The following is a 12,935-nucleotide window of genomic DNA, read 5'->3' on the forward strand; positions in this document are numbered from 1 at the left end:
TATAAATCCTTTATACAAAAATATTTGGGAGATACTGGAAAATGTAAGAAGACTATGAATAAGTCAGTAGCTATATCATAATTGTCTGTATTAGCAGTTTTCACTCTTTACAAAACATCTTTATGTGTAATTATTTTTTTCTTAATGTTTATGAGTCGAGGATAAATATCTATCTGGATTTCCATACTGTGTATGACCTACTTGCTGACCTTGAACCATGCCGAGTGGTCCAAAGGAATGATATTTTACATGGCTTGATAAATACCAGGTAGACTCATTTGTCATCCTCTTTGATTTACTAATATGGACAATATTATCTTTCAGTTTTTAACTTAAAAATAATTTACTTCATATTTACTACTGATAAAAAAGAACTATCATATTGTACTCTTCAAAAATTATCTTACTTACACATATCCAAGCAATAAACCACTACAATTCAAAAGGTCAAAGAAATGTTTTAAACCATTCTTGAATAATATAAAATATGGTAAGTATTTTAGCAATAAAAACTAATCACCAGTGTAGACTCCTATCCTCACCTCACTGTTTCACACATCAGAAACAAAAAATTGTCACAGATTTTGACAAAGAGAAGACATGGCTCTGTCATAGAAAATAATGCTTACTTTGTTTTGCTGATCTGAGTTAGTATTCAGTAAAAGAAGAAATGCATGCTAAGAAATTGAGCAAAACAAAAATTAATTTTATGTTTGAAGAATTCAAATACCTATTTGATTTAGCAGCATATTTGATGATGCAAACATCATTTTAGGAAAAATATTTAATGACAGCAAAAAAGAAGACTGGTTTTGAGAATATCATAACATTTTTTGAGGTAACTAGTTATGAATACTAATTTGAGAGGGGTCACTTAAAACTTAAGACAAACAATTATAAGCTTTGAGCTGGAAAAAAACAGTAAATATAGACATTATTGTCATATTCCAATAGTTTGTGTTCACCAGCTACTAAATCACCTGAGAAGGTAGATCTACTCATGAACTCTATCAAGATTGTCTACAATCTTCATTAGAATTAATGCATTACTTCCATTAGTGCAATCAGGAAGCAGGCACAGGGCACGAACACACAAATGAAGAACAATTCCTGATAATTCGTAAGCAATTTACTAACAGAAATGGTGACTAATAATAAATAACAATTTACATCTTCAATTCTCCTAATTTTTTCTTGCCTTACTCTATTCATTTTTATTTATTTTGCTTTCCATTAGCTAATTTATAGAATTTGAACATTGTTAAAACTGAAAATAAAGCTATTGTACATCAAAATCAATCATATACTTGAATATAATAACATCCTTTTTAAAATCTTTTTTTCCCAATCGCTTCTCGGCCTTTTGGCTAAGATCAAGTGTAAAATCTTTTTTTCCTGTGCTATGGCTCTAACCCAGGGCCTCACCCATATAAAGTAAACTCTCTACACCCCCACCCATAACATACATATTTTTAAATTATACTTTTTAGAAATTCCATTTAGCCTGTAACATTTGAATCAATATTAAATACAATTTTCAAAGCCAGCTCATCCAGGCACATTCTTCTCCACCTATATGAAAGAAGTTTTAAATAGCAACATTGACTGACTATTCAAAAACAGAAAAGACTGCAAAATTTGATCTCACAAAATTCAGCCTTAAAGGGATATTATGAAAGTTGAATCAATTTAATATATTATTATTTCTGTTAAGACTCAGGCAGTGAATGTTTATTATATTGAATGGAAATATTATGACTGGAAACAAACTTCCTTGAAGTGAAAATGTGACCTAAGCTTATATTGGGTTTACAGCTGGAATTTTTTTCATATTATACAAATAAGCAAAACAAACAAACGAACAAACACCAGGGCGAATTAAGTGAATAAATTGGAGATCAATTTAATACATATCCTATCCTCTTAATGATACAAAACCTAGTAAAGATACCCTCTAAGTTTCTCTGCAAGACCTCAGCCTCAAGGCTTTCTCACGTGCACAAACTCTCCCAGGAGTGTGGGGAAATGGGGAGGCCAGCTGCGGACACCTTCTTTGTGCAACTTTCAGAAGAGAAAAAGCACAGCTGGTCAGAGCACTGTACTCTTTCCCATCTAACTTTGTATTCATATTACATCTATTCATTTTTCTCCAGAAGGGTCTTCAGTCATACTTGAACAAGTAACAGGAAAAGCAGTATCTGAACCTACACCAACGTAAATACCCTCTGTATAGATTTCTCTCCCCACCGTTCCTGCTTGTTGAAATTGTTTCTAACATTTGAGGCCTACCATAAAAACCTCTTCTATGCAGGTGTTCTAGATTTTTTATAGCACTTGGAGTATATCTATTTTTATCATTAACCTTAGTCTTAATTTGTAATTGCAAGTGTTTTTTTTATTGTTTTTTCCATAATCAACATAATCTAGTAGCAAATGGTCCCAGCCTACAGTTAGGCTGGCAGAAACTTGCTGCCAGACCTCATGACTTTCTAGTGTATGACACAAGGCAGGTCACTTACTCTCACCAAGCTTGAGGTTCCTCAATATCAAACTGCACATCAAAGTAATATTATTGTCATAACTTGTCAGGGTTCAGTAAGACATTGCATATTAAGGGCTTATTAGAGAAGACAAGAGTGAAACCTCATAAGTTGGTTATTAGGATTATGATGTTGATTTAGTTCAGGCATAGAAAGATAAATAGCATGTGATATCATTTATATAAAGAATTTTAAAAGTTTAAATCAGAAACAGAGCCTAAAATGGTAGCTATCTGTGGGTTGAAGGACCAAGGAAATGTTTATCAAAGAACAAAATTTCAGTTATAAAAAAGGACTGAGTTCAACAGGTCTGTTGTATACCCACTATAAGTACATTAAGTACTTAAAAATTGACCCAAAATGTACCAATAAACTTGTTGAGAAAAAAAATTAACAATAGAGTAGATTTTAAGAGTTCCAACACAAAAATGATAAATAGTAATAAGCATGTTGTATACCATAGATGTATATAATTTTTGTCCATTAAAAATAAGTAAAATTAAATTATGTAATGACTAATCCAGAAATTTTGATGTATTCTCCTTTGAGTTTTTCCATAGCATCCCACAAAATATCTGGGAAATATTTTTGAAATGAGTTCTTCATAATAAAACTGATTATTGCAAGGCATAAGATCACTTGGAATACAAAATGAGAAAAGACAAAAAGGGCTTTTTCACAAAACTAATTAATAACTTTTAAGATTATAGGTCTAAGTAGTCAACATATTAATAAAACCAAAAGTTCTTTGAATATAATATTTATTCTATCAAATTCTTAATGTAAAATAACATTTGTTTTAGCAATTACTGAAGAGTTAGCACTGTGTGCCTGACACATAATAAACAGTCTCACAAAACACATTTGGTAGCTTGAAATATGGCATTTTGTTTGAAAAATAAAATATACAATCGCAGAGATATTTTATCTTTCTGTGAGTAAGACTTAAATAGTTTGAATTCTATAAAGGTATCCACTGTTGATCTATATTTCTGCCATATTATAAAGTATTTTAAATATGAGGATATATCTGAGACCATAGCACTAAAAATGAACATGATATATGCAAAATATTTGAATAATAAGAGCAAATTCTAGTCCGCCAAGGACAATAGAAGCGCAAAAGTAACAGTAATGATTAAAATTTCTGTTTATAGCCATTGTAGCTAGATGGAATTTCAACCTAGAGAGACCAGGCTTCCCATTATATTGGGAACATCATAAAAAATTTAATGGTACTAGAAAAGAAAGAAAATAGAAAAAAGAAACATAAGGACAAGGACTGGAGGCAAGATGAATTTTTAAATTGCCAGGCAGTAGACTGTTGTTGTAGCCTTGAGTCTTTCACTCAAATGTAAAAATGGAGATAATTATACCACCTCACAGATAGATGGTACATAAAGTACCAAATCACTATCTGGTGAATGTGCAGTGTGAATAAATGAATGAGTTAGTTTCTAAAGATCTAACTCTACCTATTACCAAATTGCTTCATTATTCTTTTTCCTAAGCATTTAGTATAAAATTAGAATATTTTATTCTTTTCTAATCATTTAAATTGCTTCCCTTACTTGAATAAAGAAATGGATATGTCCACAGATATACTTATACCTGTGAATAAGTAATACACTCATAGGAATTACTGCACTTTAAAAAAGAACATATGGAAATATGTGATAAAGAAATAACCAAGAGAATACCTTAGGACAAATTGTGAAGGAAAATATTTTAGTGACGCTTTGCTGTTCAACACAAACACAAACAAAAATGAGATCGGTGCACAATAAATCTCTTTGAAGATAGTTATCTGCAACTACTCAAAATGTGATCTGGAACTTGTTGTTAATAAAAATGATCAAATATATTCTGATTCACAAAAGAGTTGAATTTAATATAAAATGAACTGCATCCACCCTCCTCAAGGTGGGCAATACTTCTATAGCGTATTTCCTCACGAGCTACAAGTTAATATTTCTGTTGTTTAAAAGGAAGACATCAAATTTATTTAATTCTGCTTTTTATTTAAAATACTATAAAATATATCTTAAGATATTAAAAATTGTGTGAAAAGAAGGTATATTGTATTATCCTAATTTCACTATGAATAAAAAGGAAAAATTGGAAAAAACTTTAAATTTATAATTTTTATGTTTTTAAAGGATTATAAAAAATTAAATGCTCAAAAAATCACTTTCTACATAAAAATTATTTTCAATTAAAATCTATAATTAGAAAATTTATCTCAGTTAAATCTCTATTTATGACATCAGCAGTAAACTAAAAGATAACATGTTGAAAGTAAATTTTATTTTAACCTTATTCTTCCATATGAACTACATAAGTAGCAGATTGTGCATTTAAATATGTAAAACCTCCTCATTAATTAAACTCAAATATGCCAGAGAATTGTAGCGGGTTTTTTTTTCCTTTAAAATTGCATTTGAAAAACTCCAGGCTCATTTTTCTATACAACAAATGCCAAATACCAGGCTACTGTTAATAGGTTTTGAGCTTAAAAATAATCTTCCCTTTTCTATAGTTCAAAAATGCCAATATAAAGTATTACTTAATAAAATATCATTAGACTTACTCAGATAGGATTTAATATGAAGTGACCAAAAGCTAAGCTGTTTCATTGTGTTTTCTTGTAGACCAGGCTTGGATTCTTCCAACCCTGGCAGTGGATTCTTAGCATTGTACAAATGATGTAGGACTACGCACAGTTCATCTAGATCCCTTAACACTGGTTCCCGGTAGAGTCCATACACTCCCTTGCTCGGTTACACTAACAAGAGTAACATAACTTATTAATTCCATAGGTGGTCTTCACGCCAAAGCTTTTACCTTATCATCTCAAACACTCCCCCCCAATCATAATTGATCTATTAGTAAGTGTGTAATTCAAATGTAAAATTCCTTTCCCAACAGCTTTGAAATTGTATGATGTTTAGGGAACCGAGGGCTGAACCTCTGATGCCCACCTTATTTTTTGTTATTGTGCTCGTGTACACAGTACACTGCCGCCTGAGTAAAGCCGAAATTCCCAAGGTAGAAAATGAACCAAGTATGAAGTCTGCTCAGTGCGTGTGCTTGGCAGCCTCCTGCATCTTTCACTCCTAAAGAGATGAAACATTTCAAATTGAAAAATCTTCCTAACCTTATTGAACAGTTTTCTTAAGGTATTCATGAGTGCTTGAATGTTAACAATCATAGTTTATAAATTATTTCCTCTCTCCAAATGGTTGATAAAGCATTATCTGGAGTCAGATTTTTAGCCCGGTGCTGCAATATTGAAGGTGCTTAGCCTCACTGTCTCATTTTTCTTCTTGGTAAAAATTGGAATATGTACAGTACTACCTCATAGACTCATTTTGAGAATTTAAGGGACTTTAAAAATGCCAACATCTTTGGAACAATGCCTAGAAAAAATCATTGTTGTTATTCCTTTTTTATCTTTTCATATATGTCATTTCTGTACTAGGCTAAAACAACTCAATATAGGGAGAAAGTCACTGTAAAAATACAGATTGGCACCTGAATGGTTACTATCCATGTGGTTGCTTTATCACTGTGTCAAAGAATGACAAACAACATAATCCCTGTTCTCAAAACTTCCTCAGCCCTCTGATATTCTCGGGGTCACAGAAAGTAGGATTTGAATGGCTTTAATCTAGTTTGCCTTGGTAATAGACCCACAGTCCATCAAAAAACAAATGCCATTCTGTGGCTCTAGTTAAACAGAATTCATGATTGTTTTTTCCCGTAGGACTGCATCGCAACCTCGGAAGAGAATGGCAGCCAGCCAGCCAGTCCTGCCAGCTGGCTTTCTGCTGTACTCAGGGTTTTGGAAAACAGAAACACAGATATTTTTGATCTTTCAGGCCAATTCAAGCTCACTTTACAATAAGGAAGATAAGTTTTCACAGTGATTTGATGTGGAAGAAAGTTATGTCTCTAATTTAAAAGAATACTACAATTTCAATCCACCCTTTAAAAATGGATACTGGCAAATTATCAGCTAAGACAAGACATTTAAAATGGAATATATTTCATAGGTACTGATTCTAAATTTACTGAAGGTATAAAATATTATTTTTGATGCAGAAATATTTCAGCCCATCCTTCATTCATCTCATCAATATGGGAAGTGCCTACTCTGTGTCCAGCACCAGCATGACCCTGCAGTAATTTAGTAACTGATGCCTTTGGCTATGCAAATTCTGCTGTAATGTTGCTGTTTATAACAGATTAATGCTAGAAATTCTTGCTCACTAAGTGGCCCCACTTTCCAATAAAACCTGAGATGAAATTTCTCATTTAACTTTTATATTTGAGAATATTAATAAATGATTTATAAGTGTCTCTAGTGCAAGGACTTTACTTTGTCCTCAGTATACTACTGGAGCTACAACAGTGCCTGGCACCAGTTACAAGTCCAATACAGTAAATAATTCACTGAATAAATATGAAAATCTAAGCAATACAGAATATCAATTAGAGAAATTAACAATGAAAAGCTACAAACTCTGGATAAAAATAGTTTTCTTTTAAAAATCTACATGATGTTGTCTAGATATAATATTTAAATGTTTCAAAAGATATATAGTATATGTTTAATGCATATTAAGGTATTATAAGATAAAATGTGCAACCTAGATTTAAGTGGGGTTGGTGGTAGATATAATCTACATCATCTAAGAGTTTTTTAAATGGAATGTGAAATGTTGATAATTTTTAAAAGAAATTTTTCTTTTACTTCTTATTTTAAAAGCTTTCTTGAGGGCAGAGGTAAGGGGAAAAAGTGAGAATCAAGACTTGTCATGTAGAGGTACAAGATCCCAACAATGAATGTAACTGTACTGTATCCCTAAAATGTACCAATAAACTCAATTAAAGCTGAAAAAAAAAGTTTTCTTATTCAAGAAAGCTGTTTTTCTTTGAAATTTAGTATCACTCTAAAAATGCTCAGTTCTTTATTTAATATGCAAACTTAGTATAATGGAATTTTCTAAAGCTAGCTCTGAAAACAGTGTGTTAAAACTTTCTAATATTCTTAATTCAATATACATTATATTTTTATCAAGATTTAAATGAAACTCAAATAATTTTATAACTAGAATATTCCATGGGTAAAATAGAATATTTTGCAATATGAAGGCTCTTTGAAGAGGTCATTAATTTTGTTATAAAATTGAATTTAGCTCATAGTTTTAATGTACTTTTAGAAACACAAATTAGGAAAAATGTATGAATATATATAACTCCTTATGTAAATTAAAAGTAACATTTTCTGCAATTATACAGCAAAACCAAATACAAATGTAACAAAACAGATTAATCAGATAAATGGTCATTGGAAGCTGCTAATAGGTATAAATGCAATGACCAAAATAGGCTGTGAGAAAGGACAGCTGTAGTTCCATAGTATCTCTAGAAATAACTATTTCAGTGGCGAGAAGTGCTGAAAGGTTGTTTAATTAATTATCTTGTTCTTTTTTATTTTTATTTTACACAAATTAGTTTAATTTTGACTTATTGTTAGGCACTCTTCTGTTACTGACATGTAATCCCATTGAATTTACACTCATAAGGAGAAGACAGATGTAATTATGGTGAAGTCAGGTTGATTTAAGTATGAGAAGAAAGTAAGGCAGGTTAGAGAATGATCGTAAAATATAGGGCCAATTAAAAGTCAAAGGACTTTTCTTAGAACTGAGACCCATGTGACAAGAAGACAACAGCTATTGGAAGATCTTGTATCCTGTTTCCTTAGCAAAGAAAGAGCTAAGGGCCCCAACAGACATAACTACTTTCAGTGTGTCGTCGGGATGGGAGGAAGGCTTGTTTGATTGGAGCAGGTGGCTCTGGGGGAAAGAAATGGAGAAATGACTAGAGCACATCCTACTGTCACCCTGCAGGGCTGCAGGTCATCAAACGTAGTGGAATTAACTATAAAAGCAAAAGAGAGTTGCAAACAGCATCATAGGGTCTCTTTCGTAGTTTTAGAGAAGCTTTTTGTTCAAAACAATAATTATTCTTCAGTCCCTATAGTCACATGAATTTGGGTATCTGTTGGTGATACATTCTTGTTTCTTAATTTAAATACTCAACAGTGTCAAATATGCATGTAATCTTAAGGTGTTTTGTAAGAGCACTAGAATCAATTAAAATCCATACATATTATTCTCCCTTTCATACCTTTTCATGAATACATTCTTAAGATCCCTATGAATTATTTTAAATTAAAAATACCCTGTCCATATTTTCACTGTTTCCTTCTACACTAAACTTCACACGTTATTCTTAAAGAAGTTTGTATATATTTTTCTATCTGATTGACTTGATATTTATGCATTTCACCTAGAAAAAATATTCATGAATATCACCTTTTTAGCGCAATTATTTTCTGCTTTTCAAATTTCTTATGATTCAATTGTTTATCTTCTAGAAACATTAGTTTTGAGTTGAATGTGAATCTTTAAAGAGAATTTTTTGAACAATTGTCTTCAATGATTGATGATGAGTGTTAATTACTGAATTTGAGATTTTATTTTTGGGTAGTATTTTTGCCATTCTTTGTTTTCCAGACATGAATATCTGGCAAGCAAACTCTCTATTTAAACCCCTGAGAAGTTCAAAAGAGATTGCAAACAGCAAAGGGAGTTCTTTTATATTTCAATATCCTCTGTAATTAACATTTCTGTCTCAGTATTAATAAAACTAAGCTTTTGCCTGCTTTTTATTTTCATTTTAGTAGTTGAGGCCATTATTATTTGTGTGAATGGACAATCTAGCTGTTAAAAGTAACAAGTGAAAATTGGAGGGTAATTGGAAGAGATAATTTGCTGTTATGAAAACATGTCCAAACATTTGTTCATGTCATTGTCAGCACAGCAGTGATTATAAGACCAATTCAATTCTTCTAAGATATACCAGTTGGCTTTATTGAGGTTCTGGCCTCCACAGTAATCATGAGGTCATATTTTATCACACATACTGGAAGTAGCATCTTTAAAAATGAGGGACACTCATGATGGGAGAAAGGTAGCTACAGCCTGCTGCCACTCCCTATCATTAAAATTGATATATACTAGGTCTCCTAAAAGGAGTAATTATATATGAATTTAACCTAAGTATCATCATACATAGTCATACTTCCTGTTCTAATAACATCTGTTAGTTTAACCTAATACACAGAATAGTATACAAAATTACAAGTGATTATGTTTATACTTGGGCATAATTAAACTAAGTGATTTAGAAGCAGTTTTATCTCTTAGAATATTTAAATATTTAGCAAAATTAATTTTTCACATCTTGAAACCATTTACTGTTGTTTTTTTAACAATATCTTACAGTTCTTGAGTCTCGATGGTCATCACAAATCAGAACCCTAGAATTAGAAGGGTAAAGAAGAATAATTAAGGAATCTCCCAATTAACATGCCTCACACAAATCTGGCAGAGGTTGCTCTATCTTCACTCGAATACATCCAATAGGGGGCGGTAACTAATTTGTGAGATAGCCTGTTATTTTAGGACAACTATAATCTTGAGAAAGTATCATCCTTATCTTTTGTCAGGCAGGAAAGTTAGCCATCTTTCATTAATACCATTTCTGCATGACAGTTCAGAGATTCTCTTGGGCCAATCCATAGCTCCTCCTTTGTAGAAGTAGTGAAATGTCTAAGAAAATAACTATGACGTAACTATACACTTCCAGGTAATATGAAAGGATTAAGTGAATGAAACCATTTGATCAGTTTTATCAGGCATCCACTGATTTCATGGAGACTTGGAAACTCTCACAATCAAAATTACTTTACTGGTTTTTTAACAAGTGGTTGGAATAAAAGAAAAAAATCAGGAGTAGTAATAATAGCAAAATTATTCTGAGCTCTCACAAATAATAGCATTATCTATAATTTCTCAGAAATCAATATTTGTGCATTAAAAATTCTCATAGTAGGAATGGTTTAGAAAAAGTTAAATCATCCATTATTACTCTCCAGATATTTTATTATATACTTTCTCCAATACATTAAATTTTGCTTTGTTTACTATCATTTTATTTTAATTTCCATTTCAGTGGAGTAAATATAAATACTTGAACATCACAATATTATTCTTTTTAAGAGAAATAACCTTGGAAAAGCAAAAACAGATTCATTGTTCTACTTAAACAATACAAAATAATAACACAATGTTGTGTCATAAGAAGTGTTATAAATTACATAAAACCTATTTAAAACTCTGATATGGAGAAAAGCAACTTAATTCTATATGGTACAGCATCAGGGAAGTTGGTTTTTTTTTCCGGGAGGAACAACTCATGTTTCCTAAACAATGGTGAAGTATTTTCTTCCCTAAAGCAAGATTGAAATTGCATTAGTAAATTAGAAGGACTTCTTCTTGTCATGCATTTCAAGGAATCTGAGAAAATTGAAGTGCTATTTTTACCATACTCTTCAGCCAGTGAATAAATATATGGAACAAAGAAATGTGTATGTTTACAAAATATAATTATATATGATGTTTCTTTTAATAGAATATATATTCATTTTCAAATATTAAGGTCTTAAATTTTATAGAACAGAATAAAATTATTGTCCTATAAGGATCTGTTATTGATTTTATTATAGGCATTTGTGTATTCAAAAGAATAGAAGATATCCTGATATAAAATATTTTTCCTCACGTGTGAGAATTCACACTTAACATTTCACCAATTCTGTATGAGTTCCTGCCAGATGTCAGACTCTAAGTGCTGAAGATTTATTAGTGACTAAAACAGAGGAAGATGTCTGACCCATAGGGAGTTTATGAGGCAATAGAAGGAGGCAGAGAGCCACACCCAAGAATAAAAAAAATCAGCAGGTCAGACAGTAAAGGGTTATGCTGAAGGGAAAAGGTAGAAGAACATAATACCACCAACTTAGGTGTGAGTTCTCTACAAGCCACTAACTCATGTAGCAATTAGGATGGAAAGCATGGGGGATAACCCGGAAGTGCTCGCCTCCCAGAAAAGAGTAGAAGAGGGTTATTCCTGCCTATCTTGATGAAGATCACAGTCAGGGGCATCATGGCATGGGAAAATTCTAGCTCCACCTTCATTCTGCCAAGTGCACAGTGTGCATAGGTCCTGCTGATCATTCTGTCATCTCGGTTCATCTCATCATTGAAAGGCTGTTTCTATACTTGACTGTGCCATAACTAAGACTTCATAACTGCACATGAAAAGCTTAATGCTAGCACCTTTAAAATACCCACTTGTATAATGTTTTGTTATTAATTATTTAAAGACGAGATTTTGTTTGTGTTAATTAAGATATACATTATGACAATGTGCAATTACAAGAAAAATTAACATTTATTGAGTACCATTAGCACAGGCTCTGAGGAGGTGCTTCGAGTACATTATTTCATAAAATCAGGAAAGTTTCCTCATGCTTTGGGTTTAGGGAGTTGCATTTCAAAACAGGAGAAAACAAAGCATCCAAGTTCGCAGTCTTATAAATAGAGTAGAAAACTGAATTCCAAGTCTTCGTTTACTCATTTTGTCAAAATGTGATGTGTATCAAAACCACCCATAAAATAGATTCATTTTTGTAGCTTGATAATATCATAACCACACATACAGTGTGGAAAAATCAGTCAAATTACATGAAAACACATCAGACCAAAAAATATTACAAAATAGATGTTACAATAGTAACATCGGTTCTCAAATGAAGGAACGAGAGTTTGAGTTCTTGCAGCAAACCAAAGTGATCAAGTTTAGGTAAAGATGCTGAGAGATTTACATCTTCAAAGCAGTCCTTCTTTCCAAAAGTTGCATACTTATTAGAATATTAAATACTAAATCTCCTTTTATGTACTGATGGAAATCACAAAAGATGCGCTGTCTGAAGCCAAAATGTAAAATGCCATATGTTGTTAGGTCAAACACTTTAATGTGCTTCCCAGTTATTACTGTCACAAAGCTATCTTTTATTTTGTCAAATGAAATAAAAATGTGAGCTAGCCTATGCCTTACAATCAGAAAAACATCATCAAATCCACAAGTTCTTCAGACCTAATAGAAGCAGAATGATTAAGATGACTGCATTTACAAAACACTGATTCATCTCTACTTTATGCTTTGAAGGCAAAAAGTTATTTTAATTACCTCTCAGGAACACAGGGAATAAAAGCTTTTTCTAACCACTTCCTACTGTCGGAAATACCTAGAATTACTCAACCAGCAGCTTTGTTGCTGCTTAGAAAAATCTAAAAATTTTGTTTTCTTCCCAAAAGATGAAGATAATTGGGTTGGTTAATAAGACAAATTTGCACAACAAACTATAATCTTATTCTATTTTTAATTCTTTTTTTTCATCTCCCTGTTTACAACACA

The 12,935-nt window shown here is 31.8% G+C and overlaps 1 protein-coding gene and 1 pseudogene across 3 annotated transcripts in view; both read left to right on the plus strand.

The window, feature by feature from the left end:
- The window catches only part of Syt1 (synaptotagmin 1), a 517,172-nt gene that overhangs the window by 20,983 nt on the left and 483,254 nt on the right, over positions 1 to 12,935 (plus strand). The gene's annotated exons all lie outside the window — the stretch shown is intronic.
- Positions 1,348 to 1,460, plus strand: LOC117286218 (annotated as a pseudogene).

This window comes from Fukomys damarensis, unplaced genomic scaffold, assembly GCF_012274545.1.
Source record: "Fukomys damarensis isolate Sample0158 unplaced genomic scaffold, DMR_v1.0_HiC HiC_scaffold_15, whole genome shotgun sequence".
Taxonomy (NCBI): Eukaryota; Metazoa; Chordata; class Mammalia; order Rodentia; family Bathyergidae; genus Fukomys; species Fukomys damarensis.